Below are 14700 nucleotides of genomic sequence, written 5' to 3'. Positions count from 1 at the left end.
TTCATACTTAGCATCGTGGTTGTACGCCGTGACATTTGTCCTCAACCTGCGTGGTGTGTGCAAGCACGCGCACGTTGGTTCCTATTATTGGCATGCGACCTGGGCAAGATATGGTTTGGTGCCGTATACTATAGGCATAACACACGGAAATTACTGGTGTAGCTGGCATCACAATTGAAAACGCACAGTGTATTCTTACTCTTACTTTTTTACTGAGCCCGTAGTTTTTCTCCTGATTGCAATGATGCGCTGGTGCTGGAGCTGGCTGTTTATTGTCAGTGTTGTAAATCTGTACAATCTGAAAACTGCCTCAGCATGATTACCGCGTCGTATAGTGATCTTCACAGACATTGCTGAGAAAGAGCCTCTTCTTGCACTAATTTTTTTCGCATTCGAAGACGGTGCAGCGGTGTCCAGACGACTTCTTGTGAACGGGAGCAAGGTGAACACTAGCTCTCTTGCATTTTCTTGTCCCAGGTAGGCCGCTTGTCATACTAACTTGGCGCAAGAGATACACGCATCGACATTTCAAAACAATATGGCGTTGGCGTACAAGAGTATGCTGCCAGGAGCCTATAGACGCCCGTGACTGCGATAGGCGTGCTCTGGTCTATACGTCACCGAGAAGTGGAAATCGAAAGAGGAAATAAACACGAACCGGGCCTGGATACTGTAGGCATGATAAGAGTGGGTCATTCAGGGTTGACTGGATTTCTAAAGAAGCGAATTCGTGATGAGGAGAATATTAGGTGGGCAGATGAGATTAGGAAGTTAGCAGGTATATACACGTGTCAGCACAAAGACCAGCAGTGGGTTGATTGGTGGATCGGCAGTTTGGAGGCCTTTGCCCAGCAGTGGGCGTAGTCAAGCTGATGATTATGATTATGACGAATATAATGATTACGATGATGCACGGCTACGTTTACGAGCACGAAATAAACTATGTGCGGTAACAGCGCACAAACTCAAGGGTCGAAGAGAAGTTACACAAGCAAGCGCGGACTCTCTTTTGAAGATTCATTGAAATGTACAAATTAACTGAACACAGACGATAAACATACAGAACAGATGCAGAGTGGCCAGTGAGAGACCTTGTCGGCGTCATTAACAATTTTACGCTGCGGGTAACTGCACAGGAATGAAAAAAAATTCACTGAAACAAAAAAAAAACAAGTTCTTGGTTAGGATTTCTTCCTTTTCATCTAAAAATATTGATGTTTGACTAACGCACGACTCCCCTTTTTTTTATATAGAAAGCTTCCACAAGTTTTCTTGTCACCTGATCACCATGTTTGAAGAGCACTGTCGTTTTAGTGAACGAAGACGTGCACCCACACGTGTGGCAGTGCGAAGGTAGATTCGCGTACGTGCAGGTCTGTCCCTAGAGAACCGTCTCTGGTGACAGTTCTGCGAGAAAGCATGTGTGACTCTGATGAAAAATTACCGGGTAGTGAAGGGTGAGCCGAAAATGTTAAGGAAAGCGCTAAGAACATCTTGCAGAAATTGAACCTAGAAAGTCTGTCTGGAAGTGTAGCGAAGGGCCCGGAATGATAACTGGAACCTTCGTTTTTGATAAAGACCCTTAAAGTGGAGCAGGCTTCTCGCACTATTGTTTCCGGAAGAGGAACAAGGCAATTGATCGTTTCAGCATTTTTGCAGAAGCAACTAGAAGAACTAAAGTGCAGGATCCATTCATAGTAAGAAACTCGCTGGTAATCGTTGAAGAATTACGTTGTACTGCACAGCATTCAGTGTAGACGTAGTGTAATTATATTATTTCCTTCCACAGCCGGAGCTAATGAAATGCTTGAAAGAATGCATTACGGAGGACGACGACGAGCAAAATTTCTAAAAAAATTGTGGTGTGAAGGTGTAAACATTTGTAGAGTTATTTGTGTTCTATTTGCAATCAACCGTCATGGTTCGGGAAGGTGAAACGATGGTTAAAAAGCAGGTGTCTGTATTGTACCTAAGGTGGCACCAGTTCTCAGTAAAACGTTTCTCGGGAACGTGGATTGCAGACTAGAGAGGAAGTTAGAGGTAAAGGTTGTTCCTGTCGCCTGTTACAAGTATAATTACCTAATAGCAGAGCCCAAAATTAAGGAGCTCACGAATGTTGAAACGGTCCTGCAGATCTTTCGAAAAACTCGATTGGGGCTGAAATTCACCGGCGAAATGCCTTCACAGCATGTATTACAGTTCCTAGACGTAAAGACAAGTTTTGCTAACCACCCCCCTTGTTTGGCACATAACCCGAGATCAAGAAAATCGTTGCCTAGTTACAAGTCTGGTCATTCAAAAATAGTGAAGAAGGGCACCGCTACGTCTAGCATCCGGGCCGCGATTCAGAAGTCGCGCAGGCACCGGGCGGAACAAACCTTTTATGAACAGGTGTGTCACCATCAGGTAGCCGGCTTCCCGACGCCTGTTATCACTTCTGCTTGCGAAGGTCTGATACGTCAGATCAAGAAGGGAAAAAAATGTTAAAAAACAAGAGAGGTAAAAAAATGTGCCACTATGCCCTACAAGCATAAAATAGCCCACGAATTAAAAAAAAATGTGCCATCCCGATGCGATGTACAGGTACAACTCACAGAAAGAAACAAATAAAAAATTGGGCCCTATGGTGAACGAAAAGCATGATAGGAAGAGCTCCAGCCAAAATAGGTGCGGTGTAAAACACAGGGACGCTTCACTACTTTGTGTACTGCGGGTGGTGTGAGAATTCCCTTAACATGTAAAAAAGTGTATATCGGGCAAAAAGGGCGTTGTCTCTATGCACGGCTAAAAGAACACTCCAGAACCTTCAAGGCTTGCTCGTACGCGAATCTGCCTTCGCACTGCCACACGTGTGGGCGCACGCCTTTGTTCAATAAAACGACAGTGCTCTTCAAACATAGTGGTCAGGTGACAGGAGAACTTGTGGAAGCTTTCTGTATATAAAAAAGGGGAATGCTGCGTTAGTTAAACATCAATGTTTTTACATGAAAAACAAGAAGTGGTAATCGGTAGGCTGTTTGTTTGAACTCAACTTTAACGCTCTGGCACTGTTACCCGCCACGTAAAATTGTTAACGACGTCAACAAGGTCCTTCGCTCTCCCCTCTGCGCATGTTCTGTATGTTTATCTTATGTGTTCAGATAATTTGTATATTTCAATCAATCTTCAGGTGAGAATCAGAGCTTGTTTGTGTCCCTTCTCTTCTTCTCGCGAGTTTACGCACTGTTACCGCCCAAAATGTATTACCGAATAGCCCAACTATTAGTCATGCGTCACGAAATAAACACTTCGAAGTTTTTCGCACACCTATCTCCGCGTCGACGTCGAGGTTTGCTTTTTAATGTAGCGCGCCATTGTATTGCCACATTCCATTTCCCAAGTTTTTGTTATCGTCCCAAAACACCACACGATTCTCAGCGCAAACCGCGCCTGCAGTTTTCTAGATGGTTCCGGACTGTAGTAGATCATTTCGATAAGATCACGCCCACTGTGCGAATGGTACAGATTGTTCTGGAACGCACGCCGCCGCCAGCGATAGCGCTAGAACATTCGACGGCGGGAGTATAAATGCCGACGCGCTTCGCCGCTTGTCAGTTGTTGATCGAAGGCCGACGCTCCGTTCGCCGCTATCAGTCTGAGACTGCTATCTGTGCGAGACTGCTGCTGTAATTGGACTTTCTGTTTACCGGGCACAGGTTCGCCCAAATAAACAGTTAAATTCCAACAAGAAGTCTCCTGTCTTCGGCCACGTCACGACCCCGTGACATCTGGTGGAGGTGCTGCTTTGTTCATGTACCGCACGCCCCCGTCAAGCCGTGAACCCAGCCCACGTCGCGGAGAAGACACCGACGCCAACCAGGAGCAGCGAACAAGCCGCCGACAGCAAGGGCTACCACCGGAGTACGGGCTTCTACACGACAAGCCGCGGAAGACCAAGGCCATGACCGCGACTGCAGCGACAATGACAACCGCAGCGTCCCAGCCCACGATGGTCATGCATCAACCCAGGGAACCACCAATTTTCCATGGGTCATCGTTCGAAGACCCGGAGTCCTGGCTAGAGACATACGACCGTGTGGCCGCCCTCAACCACTGGGACCATGACGAAAAGCTGCGTCGTGTGTTCTTCTATTTAGAAGACACCGCAAGGACCTGGCTCGAAAATCGGGAGTCCACGCTCCGAACGTGGGATGTTTTCTGCGGCGCATTCCTGCAAACGTTCGCGAGCGTTGCTCGAAAAGAGAGGGCCGCTGCTTTATTAGAGACCCGGGTTCAGCTACCAAATGAAAATGTCGCCATTTTCACAGAAGAAATGACCCGACTATTCCGTCACGCTGACCCAGACATGCCTGAGGAGAAAAAAGTTCGTTTCCTCATGCGAGGGGTCAAACAGGAGCTCTTCGCGGGGCTGATGAGAAACCCACCGAAAACCGTCCAAGAATTTGTAGCCGAAGCGACCACTATTGAAAAGACCCTGGACATGCGCACCAGACAGTATAATCGTCGCCTGACTGCAGACTGCGCTGCTTCTCAAGCCAGTAACTCCGGAGACCTGCGTGAAACGATCCGAGCGATCGTGCGGGAAGAGCTGCGCAAGCTGTTGCCTTCGGCGCAGCCTCAAGTGGATTCGATCGCCGACATTGTGCGAGAAGAAGTTCGGCAATCGCTTCAAATTCCCCACGCACCGCTGCCCGAGCCGGAAGCTATGAGCTACGCCGCTGCACTGCGCCACAACGCTACTCCCCGTCCACGCCAAAACGCCGCCCCATCGCACTTCCGTCGACAGACGCCACCGCCGCCACCACCCCCACCGACGTCATACCGTTCGCCAGCGGCCCAGCGCAGTGCACCAAGGAAGACTGACGTCTGGCGCACCCCTGACCATCGCCCGCTCTGCTACCACTGCGGCGAGGCCGGACACACATACCGCCGTTGCCAGTACCGACAGATGGGATTGCGTGGCTTCGCCGTCAATGCACCGCGCCCACAGCCAGGAGAACGACCACGTGACATCGCCGACTACCTGACAGGAGCTCGGTGGACACCACGAAGCCCTTCGCGTTCGCCGTCGCCCAGCCGCCGCACGTCACCGCACCACCGACAGTACTCTGGCCCAACGCGGGGCCGGTCTCCTAGCCCGTATCCGGGAAACTAAGGGCAGCAACCGGTGGAGGTGCGGTTGCTGTGCGACGAACTACCGAAGATCCTCCGACGACGACGACGCCGCGACGGAGCTTTCCGAACACAACGCCAACCAGGCAAAGCCCTGACGACGAAAGCTCACTTACCGAAGGTGGCCTGACGACGCAACATGGAAGCAGCGGAACAAGTCGACGCAGCCGTGACCCGACGCCACGCCCTAACTGTAATGCGAGACGGCGAATTAGCGACCTCGACGTTCTTATCGACGGCCACAGTGTGACCGCTCTCATCGATACTGGAGCCGACTATTCTGTCATCAGTGGGTCGTTCGCCGCGAAGTTAAAGAAAGTTAGGACAGCTTGGAAAGGCCCTGAAATCCGCACAGCCGGAGGTCATCTCGTAACGCCTGCAGGAATCTGCACAGCGAGAGTCACCATTAACGGCCGTATTTATCCTACAGACTTCGTAGTCCTACAGCGTTGCTCGAGAGATGTCATCCTTGGCATGGACTTCTTATGCCTCCATGGTGCTGTCATCAACCTAAAAACAAAGTCGATAACGTTATCCACAGAAGAAGCACTACCGCCGCGCACGCCGTCTAGACACCATGCCTTGAATGTGCTGGAAGAACAAGTCACCATTCCGCCTCGCTCAAGCGTAATTATTTCAGTCGGCGCTCCTGAATCACCTGACTTCGAAGGCGTCGTTGAAGGCAGTCAGCATCTGTTGGTCACCCGAAATATTTGCGTCGCAAGAGGAATTGCAGAGCTGCGGGGAGGCAAAGCAACGGTTTTGCTCACGAATTTCAGCAATGAGTACAAACATGTGAACAAAGGAACAACGGTCGCATACATCGAAGAAATATTCGAAGCCACCAGTGCTTTCGCCCTCGCCGATTCTGCGGAACCTGCTCAGAGGAACCAAGCCCCTCCCATAGCTTTCGACGTCAATCCCAGACTTCCGAACGATAAGCAAGAACAGCTCAAGGCCCTGCTCCTGCAATACGAAGATTGCTTTTCGTCGTCATCGAAAATTCGGCAGACCCCAATCACGAAACATCGCATCATAACCGAAGAAAATGCCAGACCACTCCGTCAGAGTCCGTACAGGGTTTCGACGCGAGAACGTGAGGCCATCAAGAGACAAGTTGATGAAATGCTGCGGGATGATATTATCCAGCCGTCCAACAGCCCATGGGCATCCCCCGTGGTGTTAGTGAAGAAAAAGGATGGGACCCTACGTTTTTGCGTCGATTATCGCCGCCTGAACAAAATCACAAGAGAGGACGTGTATCCTCTCCCACGAATAGACGACGCACTTGATCGGCTCCATAACGCCAAGTACTTTTCGTCAATGGACCTCAAGACTGGCTATTGGCAAATCGAAGTCGACGAAAGAGACCGAGAGAAGACGGCGTTTATAACACCGGACGGCCTCTTCGAGTTTAAGGTGATGCCCTTCGGCCTTTGCTCAGCGCCTGCAACTTTTCAACGCGTTATGGATACAGTACTGGCAGGATTGAAGTGGCAGGCTTGCCTTGTGTACTTGGACGACGTCGTCGTGTTTTCTTCGAGTTTCGACGAGCATCTTCGGCGCCTTGAAGCTGTACTTCAAGCCATCAAGACTTCCGGACTCACACTGAAGCCAGAAAAGTGCAGATTTGCGTATGAAGAGCTCTTGTTTCTGGGGCACGTTATCAGCAAGTCTGGAGTTCGTCCTGATCCACGGAAAACAGCCGCCATCGCCGAATTCCCGCCGCCCACTGACAAGAAATCCGTGCGCCGATTTCTGGGCCTGTGCGCTTATTATAGGCGGTTCGTGAAAAACTTCGCCCGCATCGCCGATCCTCTCACTAACCTTACTAAGGCCGACGTGGAGTTCAAGTGGGAAACGCCACAGGAACACGCTTTCCAGGAGCTTAAACATCGCCTCCAGACGCCTCCGTTACTTGCCCATTTCGACGAATTCGCCGAGACAGAAATACATACTGACGCAAGCAGCGTAGGTCTTGGCGCCGTTCTTGTGCAGAGGGCTGACGGACTTGAAAGGGTTATTAGTTACGCCAGCCGATCGCTATCCAAAGCAGAAGCAAATTATTCCACAACAGAAAAGGAGTGCCTCGCCATCATCTGGGCTACGTCGAAATTTCGCCCATACCTCTACGGCAGGCCCTTCAAAGTTGTGAGCGACCACCACGCCTTGTGTTGGCTAGCCACTTTGAAGGACCCTTCAGGTCGCCTCGCACGATGGAGCCTGAGACTTCAAGAATATGACATTACTGTCATTTACAAGTCCGGCAAAAAACACTCCGACGCCGACTGTCTCTCTCGTGCGCCTGTCGACCAACCGCTACCCGACGACCCGGATGACGACTTCTTCTTGGGAACGATAACTACCGACGACTTCGCTGAACGACAGCGGGCCGACCCGGAACTTAAGGCCCTAATAGAATACCTCGAAGGCAGGACCACCGAAGTCCCGAAGGTATTCAAGCGCGCACTTGCGTCGTTTTTTCTACGAAATGGTCTTCTACAAAAGAAAAACTTTTCACCGCTTCGGGCTAAGTATCTCCTTGTGGTGCCTTCAGCTCTGCGACCAGAACTCCTGCAGGCCCTGCACGACGATCCGACGGCAGGGCACCTCGGTGTTTCTCGCACGCTCGCGAGGATACAAGAAAGGTACTACTGGCCGCGTCTTACCACCGACGTCACTCGTTATGTGAGGACATGCCGGGACTGTCAGCGACGCAAGACACCGCCGACAAGGCCAGCGGGACTTCTGCAGCCAATTGATCCACCTTGCCGACCTTTTCAGCAGATTGGTATGGACCTATTGGGGCCGTTCCCGACGTCGGCTTTCGGAAACAAGTGGATCGTGGTAGCCACCGACTACCTCACCCGCTACGCCGAGACAAAAGCCCTGCCAAAAGGCAGTGCATCCGAGGTAGCTAAGTTCTTCGTCGAAAATATCGTCCTACGTCACGGCGCCCCGGAGGTCCTTATCACCGACAGAGGAACGGCATTCACTGCCGACTTAACTCAAGCGATCTTGGCATACAGCCAAACAAACCACCGCCGGACGACAGCGTACCACCCACAGACCAACGGCCTCACCGAGCGGCTTAACAAGACGATCGCCGACATGCTGTCAATGTACGTCGATGTCGAACACAAGACGTGGGATGCCATTCTTCCGTATGTGACCTTCGCATACAACACGGCGGTGCAGGAGACGACGCAGATATCTCCATACAAATTGGTCTACGGAAGGAGCCCGGCAACGACGCTCCATGCCATGTTACCCAACGTCACCGACGAAGAAAACCTCGATGTGAGCGAGTACCTTCATCGCGCTGAAGAAGCCCGACAACTTGCGCGTCTTCGTATCAAGAATCAACAGACGACTGACAGCCACCGTTACAACCTTAGACGACGCTTCGTGGAATACCAGCCCGGTGAACGTGTTTGGGTGTGGACGCCGATACGCCGACGTGGACTAAGTGAAAAGCTTCTGCGACGGTACTTCGGACCGTACAGGGTGGTTCGACGTCTCGGCCCACTTGATTACGAGGTTGTCCCCGACGGCATTACGAACTCTCAACGACGCCGATCGCGACCTGAAGTCGTCCATGTCGCGCGCCTCAAGCCGTTTCATGCGCGTTAACAAACTGAACCAGTGTTTTTTGTATTATTGTTGTATCGTAATTTATTCATTGTACTTTCTTGCATTATTATTGTACCTTCATCTTTAGTTAAAGCATCGAGACGATGCCTTTTTCAGAGGGGGGCAATGCCACATTCCATTTCCCAAGTTTTTGTTATCGTCCCAAAACACCACACGATTCTCAGCGCAAACCGCGCCTGCAGTTTTCTAGATGGTTCCGGACTGTAGTAGATCATTTCGATAAGATCACGCCCTCTGTGCGAATGGTACAGATTGTTCTGGAACGCACGCCGCCGCCAGCGATAGCGCTAGAACATTCGACGGCGGGAGTATAAATGCCGACGCGCTTCGCCGCTTGTCAGTTGTTGATCGAAGGCCGACGCTCCGTTCGCCGCTATCAGTCTGAGACTGCTATCTGTGCGAGACTGCTGCTGTAATTGGACTTTCTGTTTACCGGGCACAGGTTCGCCCAAATAAACAGTTAAATTCCAACAAGAAGTCTCCTGTCTTCGGCCACGTCACGACCCCGTGACAGTATAATAGGGTTTGGGACTCCAGTTTACCCAAAAACCAACTTTTCTGAATATTTATATACGTTATTAGATGATGTTTTGTTGCAGTGCATCATTTTTTTATGTGTAATATTGTGAACAGTCGGAGCATCAGCACACGATCGTGCAGAGAATAGAGTCAAAGCGTAATTAGAATGCAATAAGATGTCACGGCTAATTTACAGCAAAAGCTGTTTTACTTTATTTCGTTTTTATTTGTTTTCTTTCTCTCCAAGGACGCATCTCTTCGCAGGTGTAAACGTGTTGTGATGATCCCACAGGCGTCAGCCAAATGTTGTCCTGAAGGAAGCGAAACCAAAATTGCGGAAGGAAAGGAGGTAGGTGCTTGGGGGGCCTTTGGGAAGAGCCCCTAGATCTTCGAAAAGTGAAACTATCCTACTCTGCTCTCGTTTTTTCTTGGTCTCCTCTCCGCACTATCCTTTCGAACTTGGCGCCACCTGGCTCGCTCCTGCGTAGCAGACGCCCTTTCGCAGAAAGAGCGCTTGCTTGCCACGCTGCGCGCTGGGAGCGATTGCGCCAGCCGTCTATCTCAATCTAAATTTATCTAAACGTGTGAAACGTTGGCCCATGACAGCCCTGTGTACCGCACTTCGGGGTATACAATATTGTAGTGATACTGAAGCACAGAGACTTGTGAAATGTATTTATCAGGGTTGTATTTGTGCGCACAACTTTGAGGACTACGTTCGTAAAACTCGAGATTAAGGAGAACCATCAGCTGTATTCTTTCCCTTCGCGAGAAGTGCGAGCACACGTCGCATACGAACAGGGTACGGCGAGGTGCTTGTGCCATGGAGGTCTCTGCACGGTACAACCAAACAGCTCGCATGCGTGCCCTATGCGCGTGATTTGAAGGAGGGAAAGGTGTCGCGGCAGTATGTGCAGACAACTCAAAATGACTGTCAGTGCAAGCAACAGCATGCGTTGACGCTTGGACGGAAGGCAGTGTCGCGACGACCAATTTTAGCCTCTGGTGAGGAATCTACTGCTTTCACATAAATAATGCGCCTGAAGGCTTACATCGTTTATGGTTAATACATGCGAACACCTGTGGTTCTTTTCTTTTTATATGGATCAGAACTAATCCGAATGTGCACCTTGTTTACGTTTTCGACATACATCATCATCTTTCATTGAACCCTTAAAGGCCGCTTGCGGGGTATTACACAAGGGGCAGGCAAAAACACAATTCAACAGGTGCATGATTGCCAAAGGTACAAAGCATAACCAAAAGTGAACTACATAATAAAAAACAAAGTTACTAGAAGAAAAAAAATATATATATATACGTGGAAGAAAACGGCGAAAATTGTAAATTAACTAACATATCAAGTGATTTGTGATTAGCTGTTTAAATTTTAAGGGTTTTGTTCGTGAACTATGGATTCAGGCAGGTTATTCCAGTCATCAATGGCAGTAGGTAAAAATGATTTATTGAAAGCGTTAGTTGAACCATGTAAGCGCTGTAAACATAGGGAGTTAAAGAGGCGACGCGATGAACGGGCGGGAGGCAGAAAAACGGTATTGCGTTGTGACGGAAAATTATGGTATAGTTTGTGCAGAAGGCAGAGCCGAGTGACCTTGTGGCGAATTTCTAGAGGACGGAGGCTGAGGGATAGTTTGATACTGGTAATACTTAAGCGAGAACTGTATTGTGAGGTGATGAATCTGGCAGCGCGATTTTGAATCTGGCAGCGCGATACGAACTATAACACTGAATGGACGAGCTAGCGAATCCATGAACTAGCATGTCATGGTAAGTGATTCCTTCATTAGAGCTCCAGTCGAGGATATAACCCTTGACATGAAACAGCACGTGAACGGTTGCGCAAAAGAACACGGATCCTGCGGTTTTTGAACGATGAACGCACTCAACGACTCGGTAGGTTATGCACGCTTTGCATAGCTGCCGTCGCATTGCAAGTCCTTCTCATGATCGGTCAATGTAAAAGATCCAGAAAAATAAATTTTTTAAAGTGTGTTTTAGGTAGTTTTGTTAAAATAACGCGCGAATCCTACCATGGCAGCCGCATCTCCATAGAGGCGCAACGCTAGAGGCGTGTGTAATTAGGCTTATTTGCTAGTTAATTGACCAACTCAAGCCAACAATTTGGCCGCACTTCACATTACTTAAAATTCACAAAAAAGAAATCAGAAAGACATATGAGCAAAAGCAGAGTTTTTACAGGTGTATCAAATTTCTTCATTTGTAGAATCTTGTGAAAGCAAATAATTGCGAACACTCACTTCAGCCTCGCTCCGCCCGGCAACAACTACGAGCGTGTATGCTCCTTAAAACCGAAACTGGAAATAAGTTTCCGGGGTCTCCTCGAATCGCCAGTCATTTCTGACTGTTTGGCCACCCATTTTTTTTTCTGTTTATGAGCCCTCAGAGAGAGAGAGAATAAAATGAGGGAATCGCAGAAAGGTCAAAAAAAAAAGAAATTGAAGCATCCAGTTTGCTACCCTGCACTAAGGGTAGGGAGAATAAGGAAGAAATGTTGGAGAGAAAGGAAACAGCAAAATAGACGTGCGAAAAAGGAAAAAAAGTGAACTAGGGTGCTATAGACTATGCAATGGGCCACTACCACGCAAATAGTTCAATAAGGCCTTCACCTCTTTTCTGTACGAAGACAGATCATGTAGTTTTCAAACACCAACTGCTATGACAAGGGCTTGTTGTCAAGGCGATATAACGCAGCAGGAAGCTGCCATCTTTGCACGCTCTAACGAGAGCAGTGACAGAGAACGTGCTATATTGTTTCATTTCTGCCACAATGAACGCCAGCAGCACTATCTTCCATGCCAATTTGGAAGGCGAAAACATTGTTAAAAACGACACCAATCCACAGTCGGCAAAGCACTGTTGTCTCAAGTCGAAAGAGTCCGGACGGAGGCCGCTGTCGACGAGACGTGTCCAGCCTATGCAATCGCGTGTGCAGTAAGCGCTCAGCGTTCCATGGGGATTTCACTCTTTCATTAGTGATTTTACAGGTTTTGATTGCAGAATCAGTCTTGGAAATTGAAATAGATTCTTCTTCACCATGTTCGTGTGCTGATCGAGCAGCTGCGTCTGCATGTTCGATGCCCAAAATGCCACACTGACTTGGAAGCCACTGAACGGCGATTTCTTGTCATTCGTCAAATAGTTGATGAAGCAGCACTATGATTTCCAGCAGTAGTTGTTCATGAGGCCTCCAGCATAAGGCGAACACCAAACACTGTAATGCTGCCTTGGAGTCCATGAACACACTCTATTTCTTGGCTTCTTAAAGTTTAATGATTTTAAATTCGCTACATGGAGCACCAAGGTTCGCTGCTGTCGATGACGTGTGGCGAAAGAACTGAATCTTCGCCGTTGTCGCTGTTGCAGGAAAAATCGCCAACCCTGCAGACCCATGATATTTAGTGTAAGCGTCAGTGTATAAATGGTTATGCTCACTGTACTTCTCATACAACAAGAGAAAGCTGCTTAGCGCTGCAGACGAGAGCCCGGCATTTGACCATATGCCTGGGGCCGTGAGTTCAGCGTGTGGATGGAAGGTTCAGATATGACAATAGCAAAGTGCAATTAACACATTTTTGTAAACTGTAGCTGGATAAAAAACTTTTCTGCTCAGGAATTACAGCTTAAAGTGATCCTTATCTTGTGACCACGACGACATATTTTACGCCATACTAAAGGCTTATGGTAACCCTGCCGCGATGGCTTAGTGATTATAAGGTACTCGGCTGCTGACCCGAAGGTCGCGGGGTGAAATCCCGGCTGCGGCGGCTGCATTTTCGATGGAGCTGGAAATGCTCTCAGCCCGTCTGCTCAGATTTGAGTGTACGTTACAGGACCCCCATGTGGTTGGATTTTCCGGAGCCCTCCACTATGGTGTCTCTCATAATCATAATGTGGTTTCTGGACGTTGATCTTTATATATCAATTATACAATCCGTCAATCAATCAATCAAATGCTTACGGTGGTATACTGCCACACACATTCTTCATTCTAATTTTTGTTTCATACTGTTTTCGCCCACAAAGCCTGTCAGGAACGCTCAGCGCCAAGCGCGCGTCATTGTTCAAAAAGGCTTGCGGTTGTTGTAGATCGTTCTGTTAAAGGGGCACTGACATAAAATTTCGCGGCCGAGATAGCCTGTAGGGTTGATTCCCAGGAACAATCGCATATCATCTGCAAAATATCAACGGCGAATATAGCTGGGAAAGTATTTTAGCAGAATTTTGAAGTTTGCGCGAGCCCTCGACTCCATCGTGTCATTGACACCATAGAAGGGGACATCTCAGTGACCCCCAACTTCCCTCACGTCACTACGCTGCAGTCAACAAAGCAAGTAATGACGACGTCATAGGCGCCATTTTTCTTTTGCCGCATTTGTTACCGCAGTATATATTTCTCGGCGGCTGGTTTTAGGTGCGTCGGCATGGCGCAGGCTTAGAAATGTCCGTGTTTGGCGATATTGCAGCCCCGTTTCCTATTGCAATGTAATTATTGATGCGTATCGTGCGGAAGTGTGTCCCAGTTCTGGGTGCTGACGTGGTCAAAAGCTGCGCACGCTAGGTGGCGACAGTCGCATTCATTTTTTGGAGCTCTCTAAAACCGACACTGAAACTGATCTATAATAAGGGGCCTGTAAATATTCATCTGTCGCGTGCTGCAGCAAACGATGTGCCGTGTCATGACAAACAGGCCCACAGCAACGCATTGCAGCAGAAAAACGCGAGGCCAAAGTTTTTGTGCCAGTACCCCTTCAACATTGCGCGGAAGACACTAACCGTATAAACTATTCCAGAGCTTGCGTGACGACTCGTGATAAGGCTGGAATATTCCACGGCTCATGTATAAATAAATGTCGACACGCTTCGCTGTTTTTTAGTAATTCGATGGCCGACTCTGTTCGCTGCTGTCGATGCTAGTGCACATCGCTGGAATCTCACGTTTCGTTGACCGGTTATAAGTATGGCCTAATTAAACAGTTTCATCTCCCACCTACACTCTGCTTCCTTCGTTCACGTCAAGACCTCCTGACATCTACTAGAGGTGCTTCCCGACCCATGACCCAAACGCCCTCCTCCAGCCGTGAGCCAAGCCCACACCGTAAAGGGGGCATCGAAACCAACGCTAAGAAGCATTCCTGCTTACTGCAGCAAGGTCTTCCGCCAGAGAACCCGAATCCACCTGAAACGACCCGGAAGACAAAAACCCTGACCTCAACCACAGCGAAAAAAATGGTAGCATATCCTTGGAGTGAATGATGGATAGTGGGGCGAAGCATCCGTTCGTACATTCGTTCTTGCTTCCGTCCATCCATGCGT

Source organism: Rhipicephalus microplus, chromosome 4 (genome assembly GCF_043290135.1).
Source record: "Rhipicephalus microplus isolate Deutch F79 chromosome 4, USDA_Rmic, whole genome shotgun sequence".
Classification (NCBI taxonomy): domain Eukaryota; kingdom Metazoa; phylum Arthropoda; class Arachnida; order Ixodida; family Ixodidae; genus Rhipicephalus; species Rhipicephalus microplus.
Note: the sequence above shows the minus strand (reverse complement) of the source record.